Below are 23,322 nucleotides of genomic sequence, written 5' to 3'. Positions count from 1 at the left end.
GAAAAGCAGTGTCTGTATCATAATCACTAAATTAAAAAAATAAATAAATAAAAGGAAGTTTATGAAATAGTTAAAGTTGGACTATATGGCTTCATTCTGGAATTTAGCTGCCAAAGTTGAATGTGATGAAAGGCATCTGTGGTTGTGTTTGTGTAAGGTTGTCTTTAGTGGCAGAGTGCATTATCTAGCGTCACTTTATGAAACTTTCAGTGGTTCAGCCTTTTTCTTTTCCAGTATGTGTGTAAGAATTACTTTAATCTTTTTTTCTATGAGAAAAGATAAATATTATCTGCTGTATATACCTGATGAAACACTTATCTTTTTGATAATTAATGAACCCATTTTAAGTCCATGTTAAGCTATCCATCTTTTGTGGTACTGAAATGGATGACAGTGTGATTATGTCTTTGAAAGATAAGTAAATGTGTGTGCTCTTAGATCATCAGGCTTTTAAAATACCAGGAAAGGAGAAGTATAGCAAAACTGGGAGTATTTTTTAATCTTGACTGTCCTTTTTATATAAATGTACATTTTACTGCACTACATATACGCATCAGATTTCATAGGCTCTGCAAATGATTGTATCAATATTTTATTTTCCATTTATGCCTTCCTTTTGTATTGACAAAATAATAAATATGTAGTATACTGAATATTGCATGACTGAAAATTGATTTTTGTGCATATGACAAAAGCTTTGGTAAGCAACGAATAAGGCTACATTTTGTATAAGAATTCTCAATGCCATTACAAGTCAAGTTAATCTTTGATTTATACTTCAGTATTCTTGTCAATATAAACTGGCTTACAAAGACACATTTAGAATGATAATTGACGGATTTCTCAAAATACCTTTGTCATTGAAGAAAAGTATATACTTTGACTGAATTTCATTAATGCAAAAGTGTATTTTTAAGAAGTCAAACAGATCCTCTTAAATGTCTTAAATGGTATAATTTTGGCCGTCTGTATTACAATATGGAATAATGTCCAATTATCTTGTTTATCATGGCTTGTGGAACAGCTTACATGATAAATTCTGTTTATTAAAGGCAGAATTATACTGTCAGCTTCACACATACTTATCTTTGAAAAGTGACTTGCAGACCACAGTTTACCCTTTTAGAGGAGGGAAAAAAATCAGTGGGAAAAGGTCACTGGATTTCTGGACACTTATATCCTGCATGTTATGTGATTCTCTTGTATGACACCTATAGGCACCAGTAGAAAAATTGCTGCAGCTTGGAGGCAGTATGTAGCTACACTTTGGCAGTATATTTAGACTCAATCCAAGGCCCTTTCTTTTAGGGATATGGCTGCATGTGAATTTCCTGTATCCATATTTCCATCAGACAAAATTCCATGGCTGAGAAAATAGTTATAAGACTGTCCAAATCCACATTTGGCAACTATGTTTCATAAGGGAAATAAATAAAAAAAATAGATAAAAAACAACAATAATTGAGTTTTTTTGCTATTGAGTTTTAAATTACCTGAAGCTCTCCATTGTGCCATCTAAAAGGTTAAGAATGATCTTTTCCAAAGATCCCATTGACCTTTTATTTTCTGTTTCTTGTTTCCTCACTTGGAAAGTGTCAGAACATCCTGTCTAAACGTACCTGAGACTTTCTGCATCCAGATTAATCTAATTTGTCTTGATCCCCGGCTGTTCATCAGAAAGATAATGTTAATTACTGACACTTTATGATGGACGGTATCCCTGTGCTAATCATGACAAAGGATAATTAGGAAACATGCAATTACAATCAGATTTACACAGGTCTGTACATTGTCATGAAATATGAATATTACTGATCAGCCTTTAAAATCATTTATGAAAAATTTTAAGAACAGAGGAATGAAACTAAACTTTTGTTCCTGAATAAAAATTTAATTCAAAGTTTAATCTGTTTTACTACAGATTGACATTAGGCCATTAAAAATTAGTGCATTATGAAACTAACTAATATACAAAAACACAATTCCTTGTGCTATAAACAGAGTACTTGAAAAAAAGACAGTAAAAAGATAGTTGATTTTAATTCCATAAGCTAAATAATGTGTGAAAAGTTAACTAAATATAATACAGATTTTGGACAAGTACAATTTTAAATGGTATGAAAGAAGATTGCAGAAGATTGTAGGCTATCTTCAGAGTTAGCTAGTATGCCTTTCACTAGTTTATGATAATTTGGCATTTCAAATTACTGTACATATTCTGAATTAATCACACACCTCAAAGACAGAGCAGCCTGACTTGGACTTAACAGACCCAGTGAATTACTTGTTTACTGTGTTTTTTTCCATCAAATGTGTCTTCTTTCCATTGCATACTATAGTCTTTGATCATTTCAATTCCTTCCTATTAGAAATTACTTGTTGAATATATAGACTCTCTGGAGATCTGGGATGTCTATGTTTCAAACACAAATTCTTGGAATCCAATAGCTACTTTCTGTATTGTTTAGTAGCAGAATAACTAATCCATTCAGCATATTGACAAATCTTTCTTATAGAATACAGTCTGATTTGTAAAATAAGTAATTTCCAAATATACAAATGATTCAGATTTGTAAAGTACATTATGCTTTAAAGGTTAAAGACAATAAGTTTAAAAATACGCATTATTCACAGTCAAAATCTAAAGGTTTTTGCCAGAAACTCTGCACAAATCTTGCAAAAAATATAACCATTAACTTACTGCTTTCTATCTGAGAAAAGCCCATGCTAAGTATAGCATTTATCTCCAACTTAATAAGTAAATACTATATATATGGTACTGCTTAACGCGACAGGACATGTGATTTCTGTCACTTACAGAATACTAACACAATGTATTTTTATATTGCAACATTTATATTTACTTCTTAACATTTTTAATATAGCCGTTATTTGAATTTTCTTTCCGAGGAAGGGCCCAGTTCTAAGATCTAAGAGGAAACCCTGAGTCACATTAAGTTAACATAACTCGAATTATTGAACTCATGAAATAAACAGTTGTATACTGATCAATACTTGCTGGGGACAGAGTTTTGGGGACTGAGTTTTTGGGGACTGATGCATAATTTACTCATGCTTCTGGTAATTATTATCTTTCTTCAAACAAAGCATTTTATTCTTAATTATAAATGTTGGGTTTGTTGTGACTTTTCTTTCTCTGTACTACGAAAATTGAAAGATCATTGAATCCCTTAGTTGTAACCTTACAACTGACCAAGTGTCTTCCATGGCCACCACCATTTTCCTGTCATTGGAGTGTCATAATCTAGAGCTGCCTTCATACCTGACATCACCATCTTTGTTCAAATTTCTGTTCAAATTTTACATCAGCTTTTTTTTTTTTTTCCCCTAACTTGCCTTTTACAAAACATATTTTGCCTATTTTCAAAATTGACATTATTTATTTCAAAATTTCACAAAGTAGTAAGAATCTGTATCAACATTGCATTCCACAGGCTGATGTGATTTCTATTAAAATTCTGTCTTTTGTACAGATGGAGCAGAGGAAGGGATAGAATTTCTCTCTTTATTGTCCATAATTCTCCCACTCTTCAGAATAAGGAAAATTTTGTTGTTATAACAGTTTTAACATACAATTCAAGAGACCAAAGTTCAGTTATTGTAACTTAGGTCACCAGCCATGTCCTGAAACAGTAAATATCAAAAAATTCATTTCCTCATATTTTGCAAGTATGAATGCATGTTTTGTTTCGATTAAATATGTTTTATTTGAGCACAGGTTTTCTCTTTCTACATAAGTGTAAAGGATCAAAAATATCATCGTGCTTTTTATATAACCTTCATGCTTACACAATTACTTTAATTAATGTTAAGCTATACCATAAAGAGTTATTAAGATGAAAAACTGATCTGAAGAAGATTCATGCAACATACATATTCATTTCCAACACATTTTGAAGTACTGTTCCATGAGCAATTTTGCTCACAGACTATAAACCATTTGCTGATAAAGTATTGAAATCTCTGCTACTCAAATGTGATGGCATGTATTAAAGACACAAGAGTTGTGCATCTATTTTAAAAGAAGAACATCTCACATCATCTGTGAATATACAGTGTGTGCAATAATCATATCAGCAATTAGATGATGCACCAATCAGAACACCTGCATAAGTACAATAGCAGCAGTTTAAAAAACATTAGGCCTAAGAGATGATAGGTAACAGCATTACAGACCCTAAACGAGGAAATCCTATTTGGCTTCAGGGTATCTTCCTTATGTGGTTTGGTCAACAAGAAGAAATCTTTCACTATCTCATGCAACATCTGCTGTAGTACTAGGTACATGTCCAAATTACCACCACCTCTACTAGTTTTGGTTGCAGCATAAGTAGAAAAAAGAATAAAGTGGTCATTCAGGGGAAAAATATGATGAAATAATCTGACAAATAAAGGCAGGACAGAAAGAGGATCCAAAGAAATAGTTTTTTCTGTATTTGAGACTGTACACAATTATACTTTTTCATTACAATCTTTCAGGAAAATTTTAAAAAAGATTTCATCATCAAAAGAATCAGCACCAATTAAAACATAACTTATGTTTATAATATTATCGAGAACTTTGTGTGCCTGTCTCTAATTACAAATTACCTCCTGATATGAGGTGATCATTGTGAGTATTAGAAACTTTCTATCCCTGTTCCAGTTGAAATGGTAAATTCCTTTGAAAAATCTGTATTGAAATACCTTAATTTCCATTTTAGCTCACTTGTCAAAAGCAAAGAGAGTGTTGCCATTCTTGTACTCAAAGGATATGAGGTGACACATCTGACAAGCAGAAATAGATTGGAAGTAAGTCCATTAATATATGTAAAATCGTTTTGTAAGTGATCATTTTTAATATACACGGGGGATTTACACCTACACATCCACAGAAGAATATACTCACTCTGAATGTGGCTCTTGTCCCCCTCCATTGCATATAATTAAGTCCTTTCTGTTTTAAATAATTTCTTCTCCAACATTTTTATCCTTGCTTGAGATATTTTAAAGCTTTTGACCAATATCACTTATGATTGGAGGAAAACTATGTTTAAAGGAGACAAAATCTCTGAGTCTGAGTACTGCAGTAGCATAGTCTAGGAGTATACTCTCTGACTGGAAAGCAAGAATTCTCAAAAAAAAATCACTTCATTTGTCCAATGCAATCAGTGGAGAAAATCCTGGTCCTAGTTTATCTCTCATCTGATGAAGTCACTTTGTCCTCTTCCAGTTCTACTTACAGAATTTATTTTAGGAGAAAGATATCCCTTCTAATAACAAGTTTTGCTAACATAAGCCCAACTATGCTCCAACTGCAACTACAGCTTAGCTCCAACATAACACTGTGATAATAATAATTGATAATGGTATCTTTGGGGAAAAAAAAAATAGTCTGGTTAAACTCTGAAATCTCAAAGGGAAAAAAAAATCACCTACTTATAGATGCCAGTAGCTCTGAAGTGACAGTGAACCCATAGAAATACTTTTCCTCTCACAAGAGAAAAGAGAAAAATGGAATTTCTTCCCATCTGTTTAACAACAATGTGAACAGCAACCTGGTCTCACACAAAATTTCTGTGTCTCTATGTGGGGACACAGAATGTCTCTATGTCTTTCTTTGCTAAAAAAGATTATATAGCTAAGAATTCATTCATCTTCAGTATTCTGCATTTTAAATGGGCTTTGTATTGATTTTTATTACTATCGGAAAAGACTCATTTATAGAGCAGCAGGTTAAAGAAAGAATGCATCCTGAGCAAAACCATCTAATGGGAGAAAATATCTTCATCCATCCTATGCCTTTCCTAGTGAAAAATGGTCACATTTTCTCCCTGGAAGTTCTTGCCTTGACCCTTTATGAAATTGTTTCTGCTAACTTCTTTTGTTGACCTTGGAAAATTATTACATGAACAAAGAGATTACACCTGAAACCTTTACTTCCTGGCTTTTCTATGCCCTCTGTTTTTTACTTTTAATTCCTTTTCTCCTTTGATGTTCTGTTAAATTTTTCACAATATATATTCTGCTACACAGAAAATACATACTAAAAATTAATGTAACAATGTCAGCTATGGAAAAAAAAAGTAAATGCTGTGAAACTTTTATTAACCTCTTAATATACATGCATTACAGTGCAGTTCATAGTTTCTTTATAATATTTTGTTTTTTCCTTAGGAAACAGGAGACCGTTCATTGTGAAAGGCTGACAAAATCTCGCTAAATGAAAACCTCATTGCTTCTGTAAGATCCTAAGAAATATACTTCCAGTGTTCAAATTCTTCTTTTAAGACAGACTTTTCTTTAAATCTAGAATGATTGAGACTGCGATGGCTTTTGAAGACCTCCAAGCAGGAGACTCCACCAAGGGCAACCTAGGCCCAGAGTCATCTACACAATAAAGTGTTCCCTTTTGCTGAGATGAGACCTGTTATGTTCCAGTTTGTGCCCACTACATCTTGTCCTGTCATTGGACACCACCCCATCCTCTTTGAACCTTGCCTTCACATATTTTTATAATCTGGTGAGATCACCTTTGAGCCTCCTTTTCGCTAGACTGAACAGTCCTGGCTCTCAAATGGTCCAGTCTCCTTGCCAACATTTGCTGGACTCTTTCTGTTATGCCTGAGTATCCTTGTACAAGAGCTAACAGAACTAGACACATCACATTTATCATAACTGCAGAATATGAATCTTGACACCAACAATGAATGAATGTATACAGTATTGATTCAAGATCTTATGACTTGTTTCCTTTAATTCATGTCTAGCTGATAGGCAGAACCTGGATGAAATGTACAGACAGAAGGAAATTCAGCAGGAAGTAAATAATGAAATTCATACCTCCTCCCCCATCCAAAAGAAAAAAAAAAAGGAAAATAAACAAAAAAGAAATAATTGGGTTTTACAGCAGTGAATCTTATTGAAATAACCTATATTAAAAATTTGCAAAGAGTAATTGTTTTCACATACAAGAGGGATAACGAGCATGATAAAAAATCATTGTGATTATATAAAAGAAATCTAAAAATAATTAACATCATGGGAAATAAAAGACACAGCTAGAGTAAATGTTAGGAAGCAGTTCACAGAAAATGTATACAAAATCAGAATGATTAAGAAGGATAACAGCAAAGAGAAAAAATGGTAGGAATAAAAAAAAATAGAAATTCAGTGATGAAAGAAGATGATAAAGAAAATTTAGATTCTCTTAAATCCCTTACTTTATTTAGAAATTATCTTAATAAGTTACTTTGATTCCTACTTTATATTTGCTGATAAGCAACAAATAATAGAGATATTTCAGATATTTAACATCTAATATGACCCGAATGCCTTTTGCAGGAAATACTAGAAAAAGTATGAGGGGCAGTGGTATAAGCAGTCAGTAAGGTCAAATAAGGATTACTTTGGAATTTGTAAACAAATAGCACTGTCCTCATGCTATTAATTATTATCTTCCAGAATGTCAGATTTAATTTCAAACAGCAGAAAAGGAAGCTGTAAAAATCAGCCTGAGAGAGGCCACGCTGAAGTTTGCATGACCAGTCAATACTTTCATTAGGAATTTAAGTGAATAGAATAAACAGTCAGAGACACAGAATACTGAGCAATATTACAATTGCAGAATGGCAAGGCTGCACGCTCACAACTTTGTGTAACTAGTTGGAAATACCTGACTTAATTCTTCAATATAGACATTATTAATTAGCACTGTATGTGTTGAAGCAGTCCTAATCGCCACTAAACCATTTAAATGGTTTTGCACGGTATTATAGAGAATGTCAAAGATAAGCTAAAATCCAACTAGCCAAATTTTGCCTTATTTGCAGTGCCATCTTCTCATTCACTGCACACCTTTGTTTTCTTTCTCTAAACTTGTATGACAAGCTCTGCAATAGTTTTGAGAGAACTAGCATCTCTCCTTTTCAGTGCCTCAATTGCCATAACAATGTTATTCCAAGGGCACATAATTAGGTAGATCTGGGAAAAATGTACTATTCAGAAGTTCAGAGCTCAGAAAATAAAATAAATAAAACAAATAAGATAAAATAAATAAAATAAGATAAAATAAAATAAAATAGAGTATTCCTATACCTAGATTTGAGACTACTTCCATGTTAGCTCATGACAGTAGTATCCTGGCTGCTTCAAATGAGAGATAGCGGGCAGGGTAAGGGAGGTGATTGTGTCTCTCTACTCTGCCTTCATGAGGTCCCATCTGGATTACTATGTCCAACACAGTACGGGAGAGAGATTGGGATGTTGGAGTAGGTCCAGAGAAGGGCCATGAAGATGATTAAAGGGCTCAAGCACCTCTCCTATGAAGACAGGTTGAGGAATTTGGTTTTGTTCAGCTTGGAAAGGAGAAGGATCCAGAGAGGCCTTATTGTGGCCTTTCAGTACTTGAAGGGACTGTAAAATCATGAAGGGGACTGACTTTTTACACAGTTTGATACTGATAGCACAAGAGGAAATGGTGTTAAACTAAAAGAGAGTAGATTTAAGTTGGATGTTAGGGGAAGGTTTTTTACTCAGAGGATGGTGAGGTCTTGGCATAAGCCGCCCACAGAAGTTGTGATTGTCCCATCTCTGGAGGCACTCAAGGCCAGGCTGAATGGAGCCCTGGGCAACCTGATATAGTTAGTGGGCAGCAGCTCTGCCCATGGCAGTAGGTTTGGAACTAGATGGTCTTCAACGTTCCCTCCAACCCAAGTCATTCTATGATTTGATGATACTACATTCCTATTTTTTCATATAAAAACCTATCTTTCACTTCAAGTTGTGAAAGTTTTAAATAACTGTACATAAAATACTGAAGAATTTTGAGGAGGTAGAGTGGAAAATTAATTCATTAAAGTTACTTTTTCCTTTCTATAAATAAAGTTAGATGTGCTGAAAATAATTGTAATCCTGTAAATTGCTGAAGTCTCCACTGGCATTGGGGAAGTGAGGATAAGGTCAGCACTTATAAAAAATGACTGATACTGGAAAAAAAAAATTCAGGATCAAGAATTCAACCCAAGTTTGCATTTTTTAGGAGAGTGATGAGAAAACAGGGAGTTTTAATGGAAACTGTTCTACAACTCTAAGTACAGGTGTTACTAGATAGCTGCCAAAATTAAATATTTTATGTATCTCAGAACACAATTTATGTTTTTAACTGCTCTTAAAGTTTCTTCCAAAGAATTTTAATAACATTGTTCAATATCTCTAAACTAGACATAACTGACAAAGGTATATTTCCCTTCAGAAAAGTGCCCACCTTTTCCTTCTAATGTGTTTAATCTAATATTAAAAGTAGCTCATATCCTGAATTTGAAAAAAACAGTTTTCTCTTTCTCCCAAAATCTGTTTCCTAGCAAATGTCATCAGTGCAGAATGTATTCTTTCTCCCAGTTTTTGCAGACATAAACCAAAATAATTGTAACAAACTAAACTTTTTTTTTCACTTCTAATTGAATTCAATTTCTTACTCCATTCAAAACCAAGTGCTTATTTTAACCCATAAAAGTAGTTTCAGACTTTGTTAATGTCCATCACAGATTAGGCTTTTATTTGACAATAAAACAAAAATTTCTTAGATTAATGGCATGTATCTTTTCTTCTTATGTATATACTGAGACAAAAAAACCTTGTAGTTTCACAGTTTCCTTTACATGTTCTTATAAATTAAGAGCAAAATTAAAAAGCATCTATCACCCACTGAGCTGGAAAAAAGAAAATCCTTTTCATACTTTAGGAATGAAACATGAACTATTTCTTTTGAATCAAATATCATTGGGTGTTGGGGGTATAGTGAAAAGAGGAAAGGGAAGTAAGATTGATGTTATATATTATGAGTTATTTCATGAAAAGAAGCCAGAATTTTACTGAAAAATGACAAATCTAAGCACATTTATTCTAGAAGGAATGTGTTTCAGTCACTCTCAGAATATTTTTCTGAATATTTTCTTTCAAGGAAAATGGGAAATGTTGTAGTTATATTATTCTGAAATAAAATGTTGGACATTCATAAATTCTCAGAGAAATAAAAAAATATATATTATAAAACTACTTGAAACAGAAATTCTGGAATGTGAAGACAGCATTGCATGAATAGCTTCTTAGATGACATATACTTAACTACTGTCATCACAGTAATATTATGTTTTCTTTTGTAAAGCTGAACACTCCCTTCAATTAAGAGAATAAAAAGAATTGTTGATAAACAAGTGTCAGATAAATGAGCCATCAAAGTTCTATGATTTGGACACTGTCATATAGAGAGTATGTGCTAAATCTGAAATCCTTTATCCAGTGATACCATTTTGTCTGACATTATAAAGACAAACTAAATATTAACTGTCTTTCTGAGACTTCTACTTGTTAAATAGTACAAATATCACTATTTTCTAAACTTCAACACCGAAGTTAATAACATATTATTTTCTTGCTTTGGTAATTGCACTAACTCATTCAAACACAGTAGATTTGTGATTTAGGCTGGTAGTCAGTGAAAGATCAAATCAAACAAATTCTGAATAAATAGAAAAAAAGTTAGTCATGTCATTTTGTAAATAAATTTTTTAAAATTATCTCAAAAAATAGCTAGTATACAGCCTAATATAACATCCAACTGAAATAAATACATTTGAATCAATTAAGAAATTGAGAGAAAGGAAGGAAGATTTCCAGCTCCAGTCATATTAGCCTTCAGATCAAGGAAGTCATCTAATCATGGAAAATTTTACTATTGATTCTCCATGCACTAAGGATTTCACACATAGTGAGTATTAGCTTGAATTGCCAGCTGCTATAAAGATAATTCTGAGTATTATAGCATTTGAGGATATGGACCACTATATGTTACGGCCTGATCAGCCTCCTAGTATAAATACATGCAAATATTATCAAGATAACATTTTTAATACATTGGATTTCATTTATTAATGAGGCTTAGCATGCAAATGAACTCTTTTATCAACTCTAGTGTAAGCATAATCCATGTAATATGTATCTATATATCACTATGAGTAAGATGCACAAAGCAAAAGGCTCCTTTTTTCTTTTTGAACAGTCATTCAGGAATTGAAAGCCAAAGAAGTTTTTTGTTTATGTTGAATATTTTAAGAGCTTTTCCAAAATAAGTATATAAACAATATGTATGAAATTGAGCCCAATTAATCAACAGCACTGAGATTTTCGCATAGAAATTTCATACTCTCTGTGTAATGGAATTTCCTTAATTATAGCATTCTCAGTGGGAAGTTTCTGTCTTGCAAGAAGACAGAATCATGGCTTAGTTCTCCCTTCTTTATATGTATTCTTTCCTTTCTGCTTTGCAGCACTTGAACAACAAGATAATGCTGTTTATAACTGAGCCTGTTTGCAGCTCAAGTCCAGAAGATTCATTTTAAATACCAGTGCCGGAAGTTAAACATCTCAATAAGAATTTAGTTAGAAATCTTCCATTAAAACTCATCCACTAAAATGGTCTTCAAATCTCAATCTGAATTCAGTAGATAGCACTCTGACTAGCTTCCTCTGTTTCCTATAGACCATCAACATTCTACAAGGATGTTTAAGGGACCACAAGCAAACTGTATCCACACAGTTTTGACACCAAAAATGAGATAAGTTGTGATATTATTTAAAACCTAGAATGAGCACCTGAACCACTGCCAAGTCCAAAGACAGTCCAAGCTGTTAGTATTATTTATGCTACAGGATCTGTCCCTGTGCACACCCAGAAGTTCCCTATATCTGACAAAACGGAGCGTGACCAAGCCCATAATGTGGATTGCTGGCCTGAGGCACAGAACCTCTGTGTGCCTCCTTCTACAACTGTTGGAGGGATCAAAGTCCAAAATACGTTTCCTGAGCAGTTTTGGGCAACATCCTAAATGCTAATATCACTTGGAAATATAGCAAAAAGAAGAAATTATTCTGTCACTGCTCTCTGATTTTTCTCAGTCTCTAACTCCAAATGCAGTAGTTTGGGGAGTAGGGAACTTGCCCAGGAATTCCAATTCTTTCCCTCTTTTCTCCCAGAGCACTTTTGTATCCAAGCTAGTATGTGCAGTCTGGATGAGCAACCAGCTGGCCAAAATCTTTGTTGGATTATAAGGTTAAAAGGGCCACACTGAATGGGATAAAGCCTTGAGTAATCTGACCTCCCAGATGCCCCTGCTTTGAAGCAGATGCTGGCATAGAGATATCCTTAAGTTCCTTAAAGTCCCAAATCCAAACTGAGTTGTGTTGTGATCCTGTGAAAAACTGTGGAAGAGTCTTTCACTGGCATTAGTGTGGTTTTTACACTCTTATCAGATATGTTCTTTTGGGAAATTATTTGTTCATTCAGAAAAAAGGAAACAAAGATAGTGAACACTGCACCTACCGGAAGAATGAGTATAGAAGCTTGTGTTTTGGACATCGCTGTGATGAATTTTTTTTGCTGTGTCTTATGTTATTTTGTATCTTTATTTTATTCAGAATTTCACTGGATTTACATGAATCACCATACTGTGATTCAGACATTGTCACAATGTGCCTATCATAGGAAATGGAACAGATTCTAGCTCCTGGACTCATTCTAGCTAAATGAAATTTGAATTAGTTCCTACATATAAACAGATTTCCCCAAAATAATTAATTTTGAGTAGGATATCTGCTTGGGAACAGTAAGAAAAAGCCACCGGTAAGATGTGAATGGATTTGAGTCACTTCCTCAGAATAATGCTGAAGTCAAGGGTAGTATATAAATAATTTTATAGTATTTTTTTATTCTATACACTTAAAATATTTTGGCATTCTTTAGGTTGTGGCTCTCATTTTCCAGTTTCTTATTCTTCAGTAAAACACAGAAACTACAGCTAATTAATAATTAGTGAAAACAGGTAATGTGTCCACATTTTGCTTTACCCATGTGTTGGCTGGAAAAAAGATGTCTATGACACAAAACACATTATTATTCAATTATTTCAGGTGTATATAATAGTCTGATTGTACCCATCCCTTACAGGAGATACAAACTTCCCTGATGACACTATTCAGCAGAGAACTGAAATCAGGTGTCCAAAGTATTTGAATAACACAGTAAAGGAAAAAATAGAATTTTGAATTGTTTGAATATACTTTAATGAAAAAAAGTCTTTTCAATTTGAAGAGTGTCTGATAACATTTATTAATAATCATAATAAATAATAAAATTGCTTTAAAATTTTCTTAATATTGCACATTTAGCTTTTTTTACACCAGGATGAAAAAGAAAAGATTAAATGTAAAATTTTCCCTGAAATGTGATTTATGGATTTCAATAAACTCTGTTAACTAGTTGTCACATACAGGAAATGTAAGTGGAGAAAGCTATTACAGTTTTTGTGGTTTAACTTTGCTGCAAAAGCCTATTACTATTTACCAACAGCATTCATTTTAAGTTGTGAAAGAAAAAAGTATGTTTTGAATATTCATGTCCAATTAAACATTCTGATTTGAAGATTAAAAAATACCTAATTTTCTTAGCCATTTATGTCTTTAGTAGGAAAAATCTGTCATGACATTTGTTTACAGTCTAGAGTCTGTAAATTCAGTCTGAATTTAAGATTGTTCAGAGTCTGCAAACACAGAACAGTAATGCAAATCTTTAATTCCCAAGCATTTCTAGGTAGGAAAAAAAAAAAGTAACAGTTCTATTATTCCATTGGTTTTAACTTTATATATATATGTATACATGTATATTTTAAATATATGTGGACATTTATAAGAAGAAATATTTTATTCTATGGCTAAATGCTGTGAAATTATGCTATTCTAGGGATAAATTACTGTGTATACTGACTATAAACTGAGTTTTTTGAAAATGGATTAGCAAATTCCATGTAACAAAATCCTGGGCCAGCAGCAAGATTTAGAGGTAAAATTTCTCACATTAATGCATTCTTTAACGATATTAATGTGTTGGAAAATCCTACAAATCCAAAGTTATAGCTAACTTTGTATTAAATCTCTATTTACAGTCAAATTACAAATTAATCTTTATATGGTTAGTTATGGATGGTCATCTGGAGGACTATATCTCTCTTTTCTCTGTTTGATCACTTATTTGTACTTCGGATGCTGCTAATTCGCACTTAATTTGGGTACAAAAATCCTTGTGTGATAACCAATGATTTGTTAAGATTTACCACTGTATCATAAAGAATGATAAGAGTTTAATATATCTGTAAGGTGACATAAAGTCACCTAATACATAATTACACTTGACAGGCCAATTTGGGGTGTGGGGGAGGAACAGACAGTGAGAGTGGAAGCAATTGTAAATCCTTCCCAATATCCTACTGTGACACAAAGAATGGAGGAGTAAATCTTTATAGGAATGGGAAAATAGAAGCTGAAATTTCCAGGTTACCTAAGGGTAAACAATTACATAAATTTTTCAGAAGTTGTCATTACCCAGACTTGTACTCCTCCAGCTTGGGTTCTTCATTTTGTAATTCAGAAACCCACTAATTGATGATTCAGAAAAATCCAGGAGTGCCCATGTCCTTTGCCTGAGACTGAAGGTGAGAGAAACATGCTGGGAAAAGTAGCAGACATAAAAGTATCAGATTCAAATGGCTGAGAGATGTGACATAAAATACACCTCTTGAAGATGTCTCATTTGTAGTTTCTTTTGCAATAGGGGGAAGAAAAAAAAAAAGAGTACTATCTCAGAAGAATATGCTTCCTATTATGAAGTCTATGTGATAAAGAAAACTAGTGTTTTTGTCCTACTTTCAGAAAAGGTAGCAATACAAATCCTCCAGACTTCACTAATCAACATTAACATGTGTGCACAAGTTTAGATAAAATCCTGAATTTTGTCATCCTTACATGTCACAGAATATTCATCATTCATTTTTACAACTATATATTTCTCACTTCTCTTTTTCACAGTGGTGCTGAGCCATTGATCTCAAGGCATACAGATATTCTTAATTTGAATTTCCATACAGCCTCAGGCAGAGAAATAATTCCACCTCCCACACAAAAAAGTTAGAGCTGGGATTAAACATCGTTTGGAGTTTGTCACAATGTGTCTCCAACAATTTCTATTTTACAAAAATAGCCTTTACACCATGGAGTCCATATGGAAAGTCACGTTGTAAGCGTACCTGCTATGCATTTTGGAGGAGGAGGGATCTAATTTTAGAATTAAAAGTATTTTCCCATATTGAAAACTTTGTGTAAACATCCTACACATCTACCAGCTTCATAGGGTAGAGGCAATATTGGTTGACAAGGACCTAAGCCTCAAGTTTGACACTCGAAGGAGAAAGTAGTCTCAATATTATAAAGAATTATTTCTTCTCATTCTCAAAAATGATCCAAGTTAGTCTGAAGACTTTTACTTTTTTTCCCTAAAACAATTTGTTCATTTGGTTTTCCCTCGTCTATCCTTTAGCAGATCATAAAGTTCTATGTTTAGCTGAGGTGATCTGGACACATGATGTTCATATTCCAATTGGACAGGATGATCAGCCAAATTTCTTTTCAATAACTAAAAGTAACAGATTAAAAAAAAAAAATACCTCTTAGTATGGAGTTGTTTTGTATTTGATGTAGTAGTAAAAGTAATGTAAGTTTGAGCAGACCTGAGCTGCTGCAAGTAGAAGGAGCTTGTTTTCTAATTAGTATATATGCTTATTGGAGAAGAACCAGAATTCTTGATGGGAAGAATGGACACAACATGCAGAAGAGAGTGTCAGACACAAACAAGTCTCAGAAATCTGCTTCTAGCTTTGGGTTGAAGTGAATGTAAAATATCTGCCAATGAAAACTGTTACCGGCAGTAGTAATCCACACAAAATGTTTGGCTGCCAGCCGAAAGCAGTTTTCTTGAGCCAGATTCCTATGATGGAGATAGTATGGGCCTGTTACATACAGCATAAAGAAATAAATGCTTTTGTTGTTGTTGTTTTTGATAAAGCAAAGCTGGAAATTATTTTTATTTTTTGCAGCTACTCTTGGCAGGGCCTGAAAACCAGCTGTGCACAGTGAAGCACCTGTACAATGAAGCAAGCAATAACAAAAAGCTATCAATAACTGAATGAAGGCACTCTTTTTTTTCTCACGTTTAATGTCGTGCTATGAAACATTTTATGTTTTTCTAGAGTAAGGTTCCTTGACGGCCAGAAACCAGCTGTGTACAGTAGCCTATCTCTGCATTTAAATGAAGTGAAACAGAACAAAGAAACAGTATGTGAACTTGGAGTCTTTATTTCTGCCCTGTTTAATGACAGTTGGGCAAATATTTTCATATTCAGTGGTAAAAATCATTCAGCAAATCACATTGCACAACATGCAATGCAGAATTACAGGGTTTACACCTCTTTGTCAATAAAACAGTTGTTTTACAGCAGGTGCAAAACCTCCAGGGGAACTGGAATAAACGTGAAAGGTAAAAATACTGCCCCTGATTCTCAAGTATACTGCATTTTCATTTCATAAATGGGAACATTCCTAAAAATCAAATCTCCTCTGGACTTAGGGACACTCTAGTCCAGAAATCAATATTACAGAATATGAATCTTGAATTTTCAGAACTTTTTAGCTTTACTTTCCTTAAAACTAAAAAGTTTAAGGACAAAATAGCTTACTAAAATCTTAAGTAGTTTTGATTTAGAAAACAATCATATGCATCAAGATTGATTTGATTCATGAAGAAGTTGTTATCAATGCATACATCAGGAACAGCATTTTTTCTCTTTTGAGAGTGCACCACTAAACACCACTTGCAGCAATCTCTCATGACCACTTCACTCACATATATATGTTTTTGCAAGCACTGTAATTGACAGGTATGCATCATACAGTACATAAATACCAGGCAACAGGGACTGTTTTATTGTTTGACTGATGCAAAGTACAGCTGTGCAAGGCTGATAAATTCAGCATTTCTTTGTGACAGTTCATTATGTAGATTCTTAATACTAGGGCTAATCCTGAAGCACTTATTCAGGCAAAACTCCTACCGCATGTGTGCCAAATCAGTAAACAATCCAGGTTCAACCCGATAAATACTAAGGCCTGAGCAAGCTGTCTATGGACCATAGTTGAAGCAGAGCTGTGAACTGCTCTGAACGGCAGCAGTCAACCACTTCATAGACTTTCTACCACTATTGCTCTGAAAACAAGCAGGCATGAGATGAAAACAAGCCTTTTCTCTTTGCTTGCAACTTCATGTTCCCTAGAGCACCTGCCCAGGCTCTATGGAACTGAATGCCATCTGAAGAGGTTATCAAACAATAGATTGGCTGCAGTTAGTAAAGTCCTTCACAATGACTTTAATTGAAAAATAAATTATTTTGGAAGTACGGTACATGGTAGTGCTAAAAGAAATTAGGAGAAATTCGGTGGGATTTCTCTGCTGGTTGCACACAGTTCTCACTGAAAGCACCATTATGTAGAAATGATCATCTAATAATTTAATGTCTCTAGAAATTACTTTAGAAAGATTTATATCTTCAGTCTGCACTTAAAGAATTCTTCAGATTACATGTTGGGATTGTATTAATTTAGTTACAATATTACATAGCCACATTCTAAAGTTAGTGCAAAGAAAGGAAAAAATTAGGTGGATGCTTAGTAAATGTTTCGTGAAGATGCAGGATGTCTGTATAAAGATGTCAAGCTTATAGAGTGACTCCTACAGGGAAAAAAAATGTTTTCCACCTCTGAAATAACTTTTTTTTCCTCTACCAACATCAGATCACCTTTTCTATAATTGTCCAGTTTATTGGTTTACTTTTCAATAGTGTTAGGACACATTTCTATTTGGTGGGCATATATGTGAATACACATCTAAAATTTTCCTACATAAAAGTGGAAAGAAAAGTGAGAAGAACTACATAAGCCATTAAATACACACTTTCACAGCATGTGCAGCCTTGAGATTAATTGATGGTCAGCACAAGCAACGTTAATGCTGGTGCACCACAAGAAGAAAGCTAGGATGGCGAAGCGTAATGTCAGCATTCCAGGTTCATGTTACAACAAGGAAATACGTAAAAGAAATACACACAAGATCTTAACAAGTGAATCATATTTCATATTAGAAAGAAATGAAACAAATCTCATGCTAAACTTTAGCCCATACTAGATTCATGCTCTAAAGAACAAGAAAACATGGTTTGATATTTTGTTTTTCTAATGCACCTCAGACAGATCAAACTGTTTTTTTAAGCATTTAATCATTTCATTCTTTGTAAATGTCTTGAATAATCTTGATCCTATACAAATCAGATAATGTATTTCCACTCAATATCTGTATTTTTATCTTCTATATAGAAACTCCAGTTTATTAAAATACCAAACGAACTTAAAGTTCATTTAACTTAGTGTGTAAGCTTTTTCCTTTTTTCCCCTTTACTTTCTGACAATAACATCATCACCTTTATCTAACAAAAGTCTATTTTGTTCCTTGAATTTCTCACATTCATATTTTATCCTGAAACTCTTTTTGAGGTAATTATATGATGAACCTCTTCTATGATAACATTCATTTGAACAGATCAGAGAAGTTTCAGTTTTTAATTCGGTAGATGCTTCTAATTTCATAGGTTATACATTTATTTTTAAAGAGGGAAAAAAAAGGCGGTCAGAACAAAGGCTAAGTAACAGAAACAATCCCTCTAAAAAGGACATACATAAAGATTTGAGTTTAATTCTTCTATTCATTTTCCATAGACATATATTTAACCTGAAAATATTTTCTTTTCCTCTAATGCTCTCTTATTTCACATTTTATTTATAACACTGTAACTTATGGTGTTTTTCAGCCACCTTTCTTCATTAAACTCTATAGCCAATGCATCACATTGGTAAAATTAATTTGTCACTGAGCAGACTGTTTTCACCAGAACTTGTTTAGAGGGAGCCAGAAATACAAGGCAAACAGGAAAGCTTTAAAACACAAAAAGTCTTATTGAACATGTTAGAACTTGGTGAAAGAAAAACTCCTAAATGAGCCCTTTAGTAGACACAGCTTTTCCTTAATTCAATAACAATGTTGTTTAATTTTCATCTTATTTTAAGTGATGGTAGTTGTTTCTCTAGATTACAGCTGTGCAAGATCACTAATGTCTTTGATGAAGAGACACACGATTATTAAAAAGTAGATATTATTATGCCTAAAATAGATCAAATTTTTTTCAGCTAGAAGAAAGTTACAATTTTACATTTGTTTGATAAGACAAGAGGAGGAATAAACACTAATCTATCAAACAATAAATTGCAAAGTTAGAAAGTGATCTGAGTAGGTGCAAACTGCTCAAAGCTTATTAACTGGCAGTTTTGGCATTGCTCTGATTGTCTTGCAAAGATTCTAGTTATATCTGACATAGTGAATGAAGGTAATGATATATGCTTCATTCACCAAAGAAACATGTTTTGTTTCCCAACTCGGATTCCTTACTTTGCTGATACCTACATCGGTATAATATGCACTAGTATTATTGTAAAACAAGAGTTTATTACATGGCTAAGTAAGTTGATCTTTGTAAAAGTGCACAAATGCACTGAAATAAAATAAAAACTACTTAATCCAATCTTCTCTCATACAATTTCTTTCAAGGAGAACAGACACAGCCTGTTAAAATAACAAAGAACGTAGAGTTTCCATTCACATTCACAAAGTGTCCTCATTCAAGCCCCCCACTCTAAAGCTACCTTTCCTCTCCTCTCAGCTTTCTTTGGGGCAGAGAAATGTGATTCCATGGAACAGACAGTGATTTTGTTTTATGTTAACTGGCAGAGTTTTTCAAGCTTTGCAGACCTGGTGACACTTAAATGGCCTACACTTTGGATTGTCTTGTTGTGTGGAAAATGTAGATAAGGGGAGGAGGAGAAACATAAAACAGGTGGGCAAGGGCAAAGTGGCATTCACAAACGTTTCTTAGATCAGAGACAGGTTGAGGATCATTTCGGCAATGAAACAATTGCTATACTGAAATGACTTTGAAGAAGGTGTTATATTACTTACAAAGTCCTGAGGATTCAGTAAAACCTGGCAAGCACATCACACAGAAAAAGGTAAGCGCTTCTGAACTTTTAGCCAGGAAATCAGCAGAAGCTAATATAGTTTAATGACAATTAGTCTAATATGTGCTGCTTGTAGAACTGCTGCCAATAATACCGTGTAGTCACTGCTGTAAAATGCCAACATCTCTGTCTGTGTGAGGGATTAGATGGGATCTTTTAGAAAAGTACTTGACATGACATGTAAGTCACTCCTGAAATAGCTTTATAAATTCCTTCTACAATGTATGGACTGCAAGATTCTTAGTGGAAAATCTGAAATATCTATTTGTATGTAGATTTACCAGTGCTTTATCCTCTGGCATTTTAAGATTCCATAATAAAGTGGTGTATTTTCCTTCCTATATCAGCATATAGCTTTGGTGCACACCTGGCTTATTGGTACAACCAGAAAAGTAAGTTTTTAATCTAATCTAAAATGTCATATTGCAGTAACTGCGAGCCTGTCTGAATAGATTGACCATTTTTTTTATTTTAATTGATTAGGGAATCTTACTGGCAGATAAAGTCTATGTGACCCTCTGTCCTTTCCTACCTGACTTTTAAATGAAGCCTTTACTTTTCAATCCTAATGCCTACTCCCTCTTTTGTCCTTTTTCCCATCATTCTCCGACTGCATCAGATATATTCACAATGTTAAAAGGAAAGCCTTCAGTTCAACAAAGTCCAGGAAGGGGTCATGGAATAGGCACTGAGATATGTTTTTGGAAGTGAATGAAGAGAGAATTTTATGACATCTTAGACTGAAAAATTCTCATTGCATTTATCTCCTAATATTTCTCAAATGCATTTAAAAACAACAACAACAACAACAACAAAAACGCTCTATAAATGAAGATAATATGACTTAGAACACATGGTAAACTGAGTATCGGATTACTATTACTATTGTTGTTATTATTTCTATGATGGCTGCTCTGAAAGTAATGCCTCATATTTTATTATATTAGCCTATCATGTCAGAGACAGATTAGTGGTATGGCAGTATATGTAGAATTTTCCCACTAATATTCCATTACATGTTGTTGCCAGGCATAAGATGGCAGAAGAGAGGAAGTCTGACAGAATGATGTCACACATGGAAGTGCACATGGAGCAAAGGTGTGTCACTGAATTATTCCACGTGGAAAGAATGGCACCTACTGGCATTTATCAATGCTTGCTGAACATTTATGGAGCCCAAACAGTGCATGTGAGTACAATGAGGCAGTTTCAACACTGGCAACAGTGACTGTGGGTCACCTCTGCTCGTGAAAACTTTTCTAAGTGCCGCATGCAGCTCTCATTCATCACTGGCAAAAATATATAGCTAACGATGGTGATTATGTTGAAAAATAGTACTTTGTAGCAGAGAAATTTTTCTATCAAATAATGTCATTGTGCTCTTTGCTTGTAGTTTTCATAAGAATAAATAAGAGGCATTAATTTCAGAGCAAAGTACATATCATTTAATACATTGTTAGCCATATTGCTTTAAAATACAACATCAAAGTAGCCATATACTATGTTTTTTTCTGACCTAAAGACATCTCACAATGTGCTGTGATCTTGTTAGCTCTCACAAACTACTCTAATATACAGATCACCTGAAAGAAAACTGCCCTGACATGAACTAGATACACAACCTACTAATTACCAGGTCACAGCTAAAGCACAGTGTTTACAAAGACTGTTTAATAAATAGCATTCCTAATAACAAATCCCAATTCAAATATCACAAAGTAAAAAATAATTTCCAGCCTGGTAATTTTCCTTGTGAAAAACCTTATTAATTTTCAAATGTATTTCAGATTAACATAATGGAGAGAAAACAATCTTATATGCTTACCAGGTATAGACTTAATTCTTTGATTTGCATGTATACGTCGCATGCATACACAAATATAGCTATGGTTTATACTGTATTCCAATTCATGAAGCAATTGGAAACAAATATAACCCTGTAAGGAAGATGCCTATAATGGGCATAATGATGAATCTCCTGGTTAAATACATAGGGCCAAGACAGAGCCAGCACTTTGGTTTGCACTGGCTTAAAGTATGAATGTGCAGGCAGAACCCAGGAGGTGACATGGTTCTACAGCATGCTAAATGTCATGCCTAGACACTGGACTGAGAAATGTGAGGCAACCCATGCCTTGCTGCAGGTCTGGAACAGCTCAAGGGCTGGATGTCCTCGCAGGAAGGAGGTCATCATGACAGGCACTGAACCACACTGCACTGTGACTTTTGCTCCGGGGAGGGATATAATAGCACGGCCCTCAAATGTTTATGGCTTAAACATCATATAAAGTGTACTTTCAGGAAAGCCAACCACAAAGCTATGCATTTCACTACTAGTTTCTGGACAAGCTGCTATAAAATTACAGGTCTTTCTTTCCCAGAGCTCTGGATTAGCTTTGAATGTAAGGAAGGGAGAGGGAGGTATTTCTTGCACTGCTTCTGGGGCTGGCGTCAGCACTTCTGTCACCACCACCACCATGAGTAAGCAAAGATACAGGCAGCACAGCTAGAAAAATGGCTGTGCTCCAAGTAGCACGTTTCTTTCAAACACACACTCGGGGCTGAGAATATTGAAAAACAGTTAGAATGTCTGGTTAATGTTTTGATCACCTCATATGGTCCCATATATCGCTTCTTTTTTGTGTATATTGGTGGCAGAATAACAAAGGAGCTCAGAGATTCCAGCACCATTCATATTCATTGTTTTTCCCACTCTATAACTTTGATTATGCACAGTTTTCTTAAGAGAAACTACTAAGCAGTAATCATTCAAGGGCTAGTAGACACAATGGGGCCACTCTTGGAGGTTTTTTTCTGCTGGCAAAGTTCCTCTTGAAATCAGGTGAAGGAAGCAGTTGTTTTGTTTAAGAACTGAAATTGGTTATTTTGAGAAGCCAGACATTTCATCTGAAAAATGTTTGATGAGCTAACTTTGTTGACATTAAGGAGTTTCATCCCACATTATGTGGAATTTCATTCAAGTAATGAGTGCTAGATTCTGCTACCCCTTCAACACAGATATTTTGGCTTTCTTTCTAACTAAATGCTGTTTTAAATGCTGTTAGTTCTCAACTTGTTCATTTCCTCAAAGATTGTAAGAAATCTGTGACAAAAATAGTCTTGAATTACTTGTTTTCTGGTAGTACTAGGCAATGGAGATTACAGCATATGCTCTACAAATACATCAACATTAGTTACAGAACTTGTGCAATGTTCATTAATTAGCAGTTTCCTGTAGGGAAAACAAAACAAAACAAAACA

This window comes from Meleagris gallopavo, chromosome Z (assembly GCF_000146605.3).
Source record: "Meleagris gallopavo isolate NT-WF06-2002-E0010 breed Aviagen turkey brand Nicholas breeding stock chromosome Z, Turkey_5.1, whole genome shotgun sequence".
NCBI lineage: Eukaryota > Metazoa > Chordata > Aves > Galliformes > Phasianidae > Meleagris > Meleagris gallopavo.
Note: the sequence above shows the minus strand (reverse complement) of the source record.